This window comes from Alosa alosa, chromosome 5, assembly GCF_017589495.1.
Source record: "Alosa alosa isolate M-15738 ecotype Scorff River chromosome 5, AALO_Geno_1.1, whole genome shotgun sequence".
Classification (NCBI taxonomy): domain Eukaryota; kingdom Metazoa; phylum Chordata; class Actinopteri; order Clupeiformes; family Clupeidae; genus Alosa; species Alosa alosa.
Genome location: NC_063193.1, coordinates 26,129,095 through 26,142,479, shown reverse-complemented (window position 1 = coordinate 26,142,479; position 13,385 = coordinate 26,129,095). Strand labels below are relative to the sequence as shown.

The window sequence follows — 13,385 nt, the reverse complement described above, 5'->3', positions numbered from 1 at the left end:
TACACTGCTGGCCCAGCACATTGGGCAGTCGCCCGCAGGGCATTTGAGTCAGACTTACCCCCTACACACACACACACACTCTATCTATCTCTCACCCCTACACACACACACACACACACACCATCGATCTCTCACCCCCTACACACACACTCTCTATCTCTCACCCCCTACACACACACACACACACACACACACACACACTATCTATCTCTCACCCCCTACACACACACACACACACACACACATACACTATCTATCTCTCACCCTACACACACACACATACACTATCTATCTCTCACCCCCTACACACACACACACACACACACACACACACACACATACACTATCTATCTCTCACCCCTACACACACACACACACACACACCACACACTACACTATCTATCTCCCCCCTACACACACACATACACTATCTATCTCTCACCCCCTACACACACACACACACACACACACACCACACACATACACTATCTATCTCTCACCCCCTACACACACACATATACACTATCTATCTCTCACCCCCTACACACACACACACACACACACACACACAATCTCTCTCACCCCCTACACACACTTACACTATCTCTCTCTCCCCCCCCACACACACACAATCTATCTCTCACCCCCTACACACACACAATCTATCTCTCACCCCCTACACACACACACACACTCTCTCTATCTATCCATCACCCCCTACACACACACACACACTCTCTATCTATCCCTCACACCCTACACACACACACACACACACTCTATATCTCTTTCACCACCTACACACACACACAGACAGACACATAGACAGACAGACACAGACAGACACACACACACACACACACACATACACAGCCTGAGGCACGTCACGTGTGAGGTGAATCAACAGTTTGGCAGCCCGGCGGCCATTGAACAGTGCCAGTTCCACTACAGCTGGGCCGTGTGTGTTAAAAGTTTTGTTAAAAGCCATGATAATGTAACAGTTAAAGGTGATATTTGGAGTTTTCGTAAAAGCCATGATAATGTAACGGTTAAAGGTGATGTGTGGAGTTTTTATTTTTTATTTAAACCAGCTAAAGATGACCTGGAAATGTCAACAGTAAACAATCAGTTTGACATAAGGTCAAAAACACCTATGCTGTGACCTGCCGACATCCACTATAGTTAGCATGCAAGCCAGTTAGCGTCGGCCCAACTCTTTTTATACTGTAATGTCTTCATACCACGTATGCCGCTGCATCCAACACAATGCAAGTCAATGGGACAGTGCCATGTGGCTGCATTCAAAACCACTAGCCTACAGAGCTCCACAAAAGCTACAGCCATTTGCTTTCAACCCACCCATCAGATGCTACAGGAACTGGACATACAATCTCCCTCATAAGCACTCCTCTGAAATTAGCCCACAACGTTTCCGTGACGACGGCTCCCTCCCTTGACCTCACACGTTCCCATGACCCCTTTGTCGGCGTGGCCGCATGTGATTGTGCGATTAATGTGGATGCTAACCGTTTTAACAGGCAAAGCCCCTGGAAGATCATTTGCCAGCTCAGCCGCTCAGTAGGCAAGGGATTTAGAGGTGAATGTGTGTGTCAGACAGTACTAGCCGAATATCCACTGACAGGAGTGATGGAGATGCAGATTATTTTGTATATTAAAGCCTACCTGTGTAAGAATTTTTTCCCATCTAGTGGTCAGGTGTTATATTACAACCAACCTCTCAAGCGCTGCCTCGTTTAAAACTACGGTAGCCGTCACACATCAAAAACTGGCACTAGTTCCAGACTCCTACGCAGATAAGCAGGCGGCTGGCGGACCACTGTCGGCCCACTGGGGGCAGATCTGGCAGTCCGCTGGCATTTTGCTCATCCGTTCACTGGCGGTCTGCTGGCGGGTTGCCACTATTGGTCTAAAATCTTTTTATTTTGTTCAGTTATACTCCATACATAATTTTAATAACATTTCATGTCTTTTAATAATATTATTGACAAGTTAAATTTAAAGAGATGGTGGTCCAACGGCGGCATACCACTACCGGTCCGCTATCTGCCAATCTTTTGCTATCTGGGTAGGCGCGTCAAAACATAACATTTTCTCTGCATGAGCAATAACAAAATATTAATATAATTTTGTGTACTATTGCCATTGCTTGTGTGTGATGCCAATGAAACACTCTTTTGGACACCCTCACCGGAGGCCTTGACTACAAGTGCGTTCTGGGGCAGGCGGCATCTACTGGCGGGGCCAGTCCAGGCCAGGCACGGCCGGGTCTGGTTAAGTGCTCAGATTAGACAGCATGGAGGTTTCTAGGTGGAGCGGTCGGCGGGGGTCAATCCCTCAAAGGTCAGGTCCTTCGCAGTTTACCTCGTCCACACCTCCAGTCGGCCTTTGGCTAGGCTTAGTTCAGTCATACTGTACCTCTAAAGTGCTGACCTGCCCCGTTTACTCGAGCTTATGGAGCACTTCCTCCCACATACCTCCCTCACTCTCTCACCCCCTCCCTTTCTCTCTCATCTCTTCTAGGAGCATCTACCTACAATCCTTTTTTTATTTCACTCCCCCCCACACCACCACCTCACTACCTTTTTTCCACTCCCTTACAATCTCCTTCTCTCTCTCATTTCTCTTAAGGGCTCTCTCTCTCTCTCTCTCTCATTTCTCTTAAGGGCTCTCTCTCTCTCTCATTTCAGGGCTCTCTCTCTCTCTCATTTCTCTTAAGGGCTCTCTCTCTCATTTCTCTTAAGGGCTGAGAAACTCTACTTACTTACTCTACTACTCTGCATACTTTAAGAAAGTTGAAATGACTTTTATTGACTTTAATTATTTCAAATAAGATGGCTGATTGTATAACCTAAAGGTTAATTTGATATACACATTTAATTAACTGTATTTTTATAACAACTCCTGTTCATAAACCTCTCTCCACAATTATTATTCTCTTATTATCTCTCTCTCTCTCTCTCTCTGTGTCAGAGTGCATGCTGGGAGTGAGTGGAAGGAGCGTCTGTGAGCGTGAGTTGTGCTCGCTGTGGCCTGAAAGTGCTTTCTCTATTTTCTAACTTTCTTTCTATCTTTTTTGTGAATTAATTAATTGTTGGTAAAAACAGAGCCTCCTAGTCTTGTGCTTCTGTTTTAGGTGGGTGCCAGTGACCAGTGTTTAAACTGGGAGCTTAAACTCCAGGTTTCAAAATGTTTGATACACTCACTTTCGTCGCCACTAATTAAAGTATTATCGTCTTTGGCGTGACGAGTGTAGTGTCTGTAGGCAACATTGTTGGACCGCGATGATGTGGTTGCAGCTTCAACAATGCCATTGTTTTATTTCTGAGCTCTGTAGCTAAGGCAAATTAGGTAGTAGAGAAGAGTTTGTCTGTGAACGGCTTGTTTACTCCCGTCCTTCCTCTCTCTACACCTGCTAGAAAGGTGACAATATCAAATGTACCACATTTTATAACTGATGACATGTTGAAAAGAGAATTGTGTCGATATGGGAAACTGGTATCACCAATTAACAAAAAAAATGCTGATTGGGACCAAATCTGAGCTCGTCATTTGTTGTGTCATTCAGGCGCTATGTTTACGTGATCTTAAATAATCACAATATGGATTTAAATCTTTCGCTAAAGTTCAAAGTTGATGAGTTTGATTATACCGTGTTTGTGTAAACCGACTCAATGCGTTGTTTTGGTTGTGGAAAAACAGGACACGCTGTTCAAACTTGTCCCGTAAAGGGAACAAGTAAACCCAATGAGAGTAGGCCTACCAAAGCAAATTGCGACAGTCGCACCGACGAGCCTAGTGCAGAAGCGCAAACCGCCGCTGCTGTGGGAGAAGGTCCGGCTGGACCGACTCCATCAGCAGAGGTAGGAGAGAAACATGATGGTGCACAGGCCGAGGGTGAAATGCCAAGTGCAATGATATAGTCAACAAATCATCTGAAAATTTGAACAGCGAAGAAATTTTTCAAAATTGCACCGAAGACTTTAGAACACTGCTGAGGGAGCGGGTCCAGTTGGACCGGCTTGGTCAGCAGTGGTAGGAGAACAAAAATCGTGATGAGGCAGAAGGTCAGGGTAACTCTGACAATGAACCCCATGTAAGCAAACGAACAACATATTGAAAGCGAGGAGGTCAATATAGGCCTACAAGTAAATCATGGCGCGAGCCTTGAAGAGGATCTTTTTGTGTCAAATGTTGATCAAAATGTGTTTAAGAAACCCATTAAAAGAAAAATGATCCTTAAGACAAAGCCTGCAAAAAAAAATCAGGACATGGGCCTGTAGACACTGATGTGGATGAGCCTGAATATGAGAGCGACTGCTCAGATTCGGGCGCTTCTATTTGCTCACAAGAAAGTGCGCCGCCTTTTGTGCCGATTCAATGGTCAATACCAGGGGTCCCCAACCTTTTATGTACCATGGACCGGTTTGATTCATATTTATTTTTTTCGACCGGGCGCTGGTGTTTGGGGTTCCATGTTCCATATGTGTTGTGCATGCTTTACTTGAAAAGAACTAGCTCCAGTTATGTATGAACAGTGAAGGTAACGATCTCTTGTGAAAAACGTGAACTTGAAGAAGTGAAAATTGAACAATATGAACTATGAATATTGAACAACTTGAAGCTACATTGAACATGCTTAACAAAATATGGGAACAAAACATGGGAACTAAACGTGCATTACTTAATATAATCAGTGGGAGCCCTGCTTGTTTCCCTGCAAAGAAGCTTCCATCTGGGGGTGATGGAAGACAGTGACACCCCTCAGTGTGTTTGAAATGTCCAGTCGACAGCAATTTGTCTAGTTGCAGTCATTGCCGAAAACCCGCCTCGCATAGATCCGTGGTGGGAAACGTTTTCAAAGCCGCTTTTACGGCTATCTCGGGATATTCTGCTTTGGTTTTGATCCAAAAACCTGCCAGAGAGGTTTCCTTATACACACTCTTAAGACCACCGTCATTTGCAATTTCAATCAACTGCTCTTCCTCCTGCGCTGACAAGTTAGGACTATTCGGGATATTGACAAATGGGTTGCGGACCCACTCATTGGTTTGCCGTGGATCTTTGAAGGATGGGAAGTAACGCTCAAACTCATTTGAGAGTGCAACAAGGTGATGCGCACCAGCTGCGTAGAGAAGGGCCCTGCCTCAGTCTCTCCCAAAACCCCCACTACTTTTTGGAACATATGAAATACACCCCGGTCCACTCGTCGTCCCTACAAATCAAGCTTGGTCTTTAAGCAACCCGAATATGTCACACAGGTAAGCGAGTTTTGACACCCAGTCCTCATCACTAAAATGTGCAGCTAACGGTGACTTTTTTTTCTGTAAGAAATCTCTGCAGCGGCTCTCGCAACTCAAACACTCTGGCCAGTGACCTGCTAAAGATGCTTGTTTTTTGTTGCTCATTCTAGCAGTTTAGCTAACTTCATGTGACACTACCGTTCGCCAAGAACTGATCAAGTGAAGTGAGCTGACCTGAGGCTGCGCAGCGCTGAAGGCAATATGTAAAAGTGTTGAAGGCGGGACAGACAGACGTAAGAAAATAGACCTTGCAAAATGCAAACATGCGTGCAATCAAACAACTGCGTATAGGCCTATGCCATGTAAAAACGTGACATTATTGCGAATTAAATTTAGTTTAGTTTGCATGCATTTTTTTTAAACTCATGTCGTAGGCTACGGCCCGGTTAGGAATGTCCTGCGGCCCGGTGGTTGGTGACCGCTGGTCTATACGGTGTGAGTGAAATTAAACTATTTCTCAAGATCACCAAAAACGTGAAGAATGTTCAAGTTGCCGATTAATTTTCTGATCTTGAGAAATTTACTAAAGGCACGAGGTGCTTTATGAGTGAACGTAAATTAACTCAAAAAGTATAAGTATAGTATATAAGTATATATACTCTTTTGATCCCGTGAGGGATATTTTGCTCTCTGCATTTATCCAAATCCGTGAATTAGTGAAACATACTCAGCACACAGTGAACACACAGTGAGGTGAAGCACACACTAATCCCGGCGCAGTGAGCTGCCTGCAACAACAGCGGCGCTCGGGGAGCAGTGAGGGGTTGGGTGCCTTGCTCAAGGGCTCTTCAGCTGTGCCTACTGGTTGGGATTGAAACGACAACCCTCCGGTTACAAGTCTGAAGTGCTAACCAGTAGGCCACGGCTGCCCCAAAAGAAGTGTACCGACTTAAAAAGTTCCTGACAAAGGTCAATCCTACTGATGAATAATGATGATGATATGGCCTAGACCAGTGATCCTCACTATTTTTTTCACAAGAGCCACATTGGCAGTGCAATATCAAAAGGAGAGCCGCTTTTACGACAACATACTAAGTCACCTTTGCAAATGTGCATTTCTACATATAAATTGGACATCCCACAAAAAAAGAAATAACACAGCCAATACATTTTCATTTAAGACCAGATTTACTTTAATACTGGGATGAGCGCAAGCTGGCATGCATGTCCTTGACTTTCTTCAGGTTGTATTTGTAGTATTAGTAGTAGCAGGTTTGACAATACCCCCTTTAGGAAGCAACATTAAGGCTTAATAACTTACTTTCACCTTCATTATTTGGGTATAATTCAGATGTTTGCGTTTTTGTAGTGCAGTATTGTATGTTTATGAAGCACATTTGACAAAAATGTATTGGCTGTGTTACCACATACAGTGGGTCCCATTTAGAAGTGCCCACTTCATTCGCGCTTTCCGTGATTCACGCTCCTGTGATGCTTTTAAACACCACTTAAATATTTTCAGGAATTGTTGTATTGTTCCAGTTAGTTTTTCAGACCATAGTTTAGTAACATGTTCAATCTTTATTAATTCTATTTGGTCTAAAAGTGCTTACTGGTACTTTAACACTTCTTTGCTAAGTGATAATCATTTTAAGAATGTGTTTCTTTGGGATGGGGTTTCTTTCAGAGCTGAAAAGAACACTTTTGAATCATTACAAAGTTGGTGGGAGTATGGCAAGATACAAATTGTCAGCAATACACTTACAATGTCACTAAAGATACAGTCCAGGATATGAAAACTTTGGAAAATGACATTTTACATTTTCAGAATTTGGCACAGTCTTCTAATAACCAAGACCTATTGGATACACTTGTTGAACAGAAAACTAATTGTCTGACCTGCTAGGACTGAAAACACAAGGGGTTTTGGTCCGATCAAGTTAGCAAAGTGTGAATGAGATGGATGTGCCCTCTAAGTATTTTTTTTAATCTTGAGAAAAAGAACGGACAAAAACGTGATTCACAACTTAAAATCTGAAACTGGTGCTTTGCTGTCAGATCCAGTTGATATTCGCAAGAGGGCCTTTAGCTTTTATGCCAAACTCTATACTAGTGAGTACAGAGAGGACATAGTTGCTGAACAGTTTTTTTGAGGGGCTTCCTCAAGTATCAGATAGTTCTAATGAGAGGCTCTGTGGGGTGATAACCCTGGAAGAAGTGCGAAAGGTGCTCCAAAGCATGGAGACTGGGAAAGCGCCTGGATTGGATGGACTCCCAATGGACTTTTATAAGTAATTTTGGACTGATTTGAAGGAGGATTTGCTTGAGGTGCTTAATGACAGCTTAGCCGGAGGGCTGATACCAGTGAGTTGCCGAAGAGCTGTCCTTACCCTTCTGCCTAAAAGGGAGATCTTAGTGACATAAAGTCATGGCGACCAGTGTCTTTGCTTGCCTCGGAGTACAAGCTGCTGTCTAAAGTACTGGCTACCTGGTTGGGTATGGTCAAGGTTCACCCGGATCAGTCCTATTGTGTTCCTGGCAGGTCAATATTTGATAATATATAATTTATTCGAGACATTTTAGATGCATCCAAGGTCTTTGGTCTAAACACTTGTTACAAATGTGCCAAGTCCACCCGACAAAAAACACAAACACTGCCAAGACTGTTTGCTCTGACAAACCAAAACAAACAAAAGGGTTACAAAGCTAGCTCACTTACCTGCTACGTTGTCTAGGGATTCTAAAGTAACTACCTGCTAGCTAGGACCTGGATTGTAACGTTAAACTTGCCCTGCAGTGTATGTGCAAACGTGAAGTTGAAAGCTAGGTCAGTGTGTATGAACTGTGGGTGCGACTAATGAGAAGGCCAGGAGCGTAGCTTAACATCCGCCTAAGAACGCACAGGGATAACCCAATCCTTACTCCCAGCGAGTGGCCAGCCCAAGCTCCAGGTGTCCTTCAGGGAAACGTGTATCCTTCCAATAAGTCACCTGTTTCCCATTTTCAAACCTTGGTGCGTCAACGCCCACTAATCAGCTGACGCTTCCACGGCCTTCTCATATCAGTGTGTAGTTTCCCTGACTGTCCACTACGTAACACACAGCTTTTATCTCTATTGACCAAGAGAAAGCTTTTGACAGAGTGGAGCATTCCTATCTTTGGAAGACTCTGAATGCATTTGGTTTTAGCTCAAATTTTATAGATAAAATAAAAGTACTATATAAGGACATTGAAAGTATGCTCAAAATTAACGGTGGCTTGTGCTCTCCCTTTAAGGTGTTAAGAGGGGTGAGACAAGGATGTTCTTTGTCAGGTATTCTTTATCGTATTGCGATAGTGCCTTTATTGCAAAAACTTAGGAATACTTTTAAAGGGATATCCATTCCAAATTCTAATGATACCTTTTGCCTTTCAGCTTATGCTGATGATGTGATCTTGATGATCAGTGGCCAGTGTGATGTTGATACCTTGGTTGAAGAGTCTAAGGGTTTTGAAACTGTCTTAACTGGTCAAAGACTGATGCCTTTCATGTTGGGAAATGGGAGGAGGGTTTACCAAGTTTGCCAGGTGGTTTAACATGGAAAAAAGATGGTCTTAAATATCTAGGGATTTTTCTTGGAGATGACTGTTATGTGCAAAATAACTGGGAAGGGATTGTTGACAAAGTAAAAGGGCGTTTGGATAAATGCAGGTGGCTTAAACCCCAAATGTCGTACAGAGGGCGCACACTAGTGATCAATAATTTGGTGGCCTCTTTTTTAAGGCATAGATTAGCGTGTGTTGACCCACCTATACATTTATTTGCAAAAGTTCAATTATTGTTATTAGATTTTTTCTGGGATAAACTGCATTGGGTTCCAAGGTGTTCTTTATCTGCCAAGAGAAGAAGGACAAGGCCTAGTTCATGTACAAAGTAGAACGGCAGCCTTCCGCATGCAATTTCTTCAAAAACTACTGATTGACCAAAAACACTTGAGATGGAATCCTGTGGCTATTGCGATTTTAAGAACTATTGGAGAATTGGACATGGATAAATCTCTGTTCTTCATGGATCCCAAGAGATTGAATACCTCACAACTGCCAATTTTCTATAACAATCTGTTCAAAGTGTGGGGTTTATTTAAGGTGCAGAAAGTTGAAAGAACAACATCTGTGTTTTGGCTTTTAAAAGAACCTCTGGTTTATGGAACACGGGTAGATCTAACATGTAAAAGTAATGCAATGTCTGAAGTTCTCTTAAAGTCGCGCCTATTCACTTTTGAGTAATTACTAGATGTAGCTGGTGTTGATTTTCAAATATGTGAAAATGTAGCAAGTGTTTTAAATATTAGGTCAAAGCGTGTTGTCTCTCAGTTTTTGCAGAGATGTTGTTCTTCACTTACAGCAGAGGAGAAGACGTTGTTAAAGGGCAATTTTGAGAGGAAAATTAGGGCAAATGAAAGTGACCCTTTTCCTAATCTTATGCTAACTCCAGAGTTTGGTGGTAATACTGGTCATTTCTTAGATGGCAATGAACCTCTGTCTTTATATGGGAATTGTGGTAGAGTGTTTTACAATGTTTGTGTTAAAATGTTTCATCAGAAAGGTTTAAAACGGAAGGTTGACACTCCTTGGTGCACTGTACTTGGGTAATGAGGTAAAACCAGAGTGGAGAGCACTGTACAAGCCACCGTTAGCTAAAAGAATTGGGGACCTGAAATGGTGAATTATACATGGAATTATAGCTGTGAATGCATTTATTTTTGTTTTAAATCGCAAGACAAGTCAAAATTGTCCATTTCGTTTTGAGCGAGAAACTGTGTTTCATGCTTTTATGCATTGTTCAAGATTGGTGGAATTGTTTAACGCATTGGAGAGACTTTTTTTTCTCGTTTTTTTTTTTTCATTTTGGTTTTCGTTATGTTAAAAAACTGTCTTGTGTGTCAGTTGCTGAACTTCATTCTAGGTTAAGCTAAAATGGTCATCTATTTGAGCAGGAAGAATAAAGTTGAAAATAGGCAAAATCAGTATGCTGTAATGGTTTTTGCAGCTCTGATTAAATCTAGACTGCAAATAGACTTCCACTTTTACAAAGCAACTGAAAATGTAATAATGTTTGAAAGTATTTGGTGTGTAAATGGAGTCTTATGCTCAGTTGTAAATGATGAAGTTAGCTTTTCACACTTGTAGTGTGCTTTAATCTAGATAGATAGATAGATAGATAGATAAGATAGATAAGATAGATAAGATAGATAGATACTTTATTGATCCCCAGGGGAAATTCAAGCAAGTGTGATTTATTCACACTCATGACAATGCTTTTATGTTGAACTTTTGTAATAAAGATTTTTTGAAAATTCAATTCTCTCTCTTTCTCTCTCTCTCCCTGATGGAATTCAAACTCACTATGTAGCTAATTCAATATTTTTATTCATCAATATGTATTTATTGTGCTATTACACTTTTGTAGTATTATAGCTTCCTTTAGCAATTGACAGTGTCAGAAAATATGTAATTATCATGTCCTAGAACTATCATTGAGGAACAGACGACTAATGAAAGTAAATGGATACGTTTCTTTTGCAAACTGACATTAAAGTGCCCATCAAATTAAAAGACGAACATCTGAAATTAGTCTGAAAAGTTTGTCTCCGGTTGTCATTGGGAGGGCCAGTGACACACACACTGACATTTGTGCTGTGCCACACATAAAGGTTACTTTCCCAATCTGTGTAAAAACACTTCACTTTCTCTCTCTCTCTTTTTTCACTCACTTTCATTTATGCTCTCTCATGATATTTATTTCTCTCTCTCTCTCTCTCTCTCTCTCTCTCTGCACGTAAAAACATAGCGTGGTATACAAACAGCCCGCACTTGGGTAAAACCCCATGGTAAAACCACAGACTGCCTGTTGCAGGAGCTGAGAATGGCAATTTGTGCTTTTCCGTGTCATGCATATGCATTCATAGGAGGGTCAGAGGAAAGTGGGAGTTTCGTGTTTAAAGATGGGAGGATAAACGTAAAATGTGCCTAATTTGGTATTCCCCCTGTATGTACGAAAACTTCCTATGAAAGCGCAAATCTGTTTTGCGGTGAAATATTTCTGCCTTGTAAAAGCAGGTGTTAATCCAAACTCTGTAACGTAAATAAATGTGTCAGTAAGAGAAACGTTTGAAGACAAGACAATCACTATTCAGAGCACCAGTTTTGTGTCTTTGTACTATATCAAAAGCAACCTTAACTTTCGCTGGCCTTTCGAATGTCTTGCTTTCACTTTCATGTTATCCACTTAAACTTTTTCTACTTGCTAGATTTGACCAATCTTCCATAGCTTACGTGCACAAGTAGTTTGAGTACAACTAGTGCTATTCATTATCTCCCTGCTTGTTGACATCTTATCATGTATTGTATCATTTCATGATCGCTAAACGTTTGATTCCTTTTAATGTTGTCATCTGTTAACTTAATTCAACTGCGCTTGTGATTGAAGTATGCTGTTCAATTTTGAACATTCGCAAATTTCGGTAGGGGGCGGAAAAAGGCGCTGATTACCCAAAGAACGGCAGGTTTGATGAATATCACATAAACTGAAGAAGCTAAGCAGGTGCTTTCTGCGGGTTGGCCATGGCGCTGATAACTCTGCGTTCACAAATCTAGGTATATCTGGCCCTCAGACATTTTACTGACCACAACACCTGTGGGAGGACCTAGACTCCAAATTATTATTTATATGTATATAATAATAAATAGGCCCTATATCACATAGAGTTTTCAAATATGATGCAATCTTCAACAACATTAACAAAAACTGAATGGCTGTGTGATTCGCTGCAATTCATACAGTCAATTTTACTCATATTCTGCATTCAGAAAACAACACAAACACACACACAGAGTTGCAGTGATGCCAGGTGGAAATGTTGAGCGTGTAAAGACGTTTCCTCATCAAGCCCCAGAGAGCAGCATATATTGAGAGCTGTTTGGTCATGATAGCACTCGCTCAGAAAGAGCAGACTTAACAGACTGGGAGTGGCTCAGGGGAAATATCTCACAAGCGATGAAACCACGAGCGCAGCCTACACTGGTGCTGACAGGGCGCAGTAGATAAATGTTAACGCAATCCTACATAACCACACTCACTCATTCAAACACACACACACACACACACAGTGTACACACACACACACACACACACACACAGTGTACACACACACACACACACACACACACACACACACACACACACACACACACACACACACACACACACACACACACACGCCTCTTTCTCACCACATCTGTCTCTCTCTGTAACTTTCGTTCTCTCGTTCACACACTGGCACAAAATTGTACTTTCTAAAAAACATGTCTCTCAACACACACCCACACATTAACACGTGCACACACACACCCACCCACACAAACACACACACGAGAGAGAGGCAGTCATTAAAGCACTCAAAAACACAGAAGGTGAGGGGTGGGCAACCTCCAAAGAGTCCTCTCCAAAACACCTCTGAACTTCTTTAAGGGTGTGCATGAAATACGCAAACACACACACACACACAGACAAACACACACACCAGTGAAGAGACTTTGCGCAGTGCACTGTACCCCCTGGCTGGCACATGGCTGGCATGCTGTGTCCTACGCCTCGCATCAGAGTGCCCTAACCCCAAACACACACACACACACACACACACACACACACACACACACACACACACTAAAAAATAAACACCTCTGCACAGGCCTCTCCTCACTCTCTCTTTCTTTCTCTCTCTTGCTCTTACACACACACAAACACACACACACACACAACCATAAAGAATGGTAGTCTCTCCAAACACTTCTGCACTTCTTTATAGCAATATTATAGGTTTCTGGTCTAGCATCAACATCAACAGCCCAGTGAGCAGATCTTGTTAACAGGCTAACTACCCTCTGTTGGCGATGTCGTGCTGTGAGGGGGCTTCCTTTCATTTTTATGTTCAAGAGTGTTTCACCACAGACCACACAAATACAGTACATCACATAGCCGGGATGGTTAACTGGAATGAAACATGTTTACATCATGCATGGCAGTATGATTGCATCATATACCATTAAAATTTATTTGAAATCACACTAAAAATAGTTCATAGT

The 13,385-nt window shown here is 42.2% G+C and overlaps 1 protein-coding gene across 1 annotated transcript in view; it reads right to left on the bottom strand.

Annotated features, from left to right (window-relative positions):
• Positions 1-13,385, bottom strand: part of glt1d1 (glycosyltransferase 1 domain containing 1) — a 47,268-nt gene that overhangs the window by 19,985 nt on the left and 13,898 nt on the right. The gene's annotated exons all lie outside the window — the stretch shown is intronic.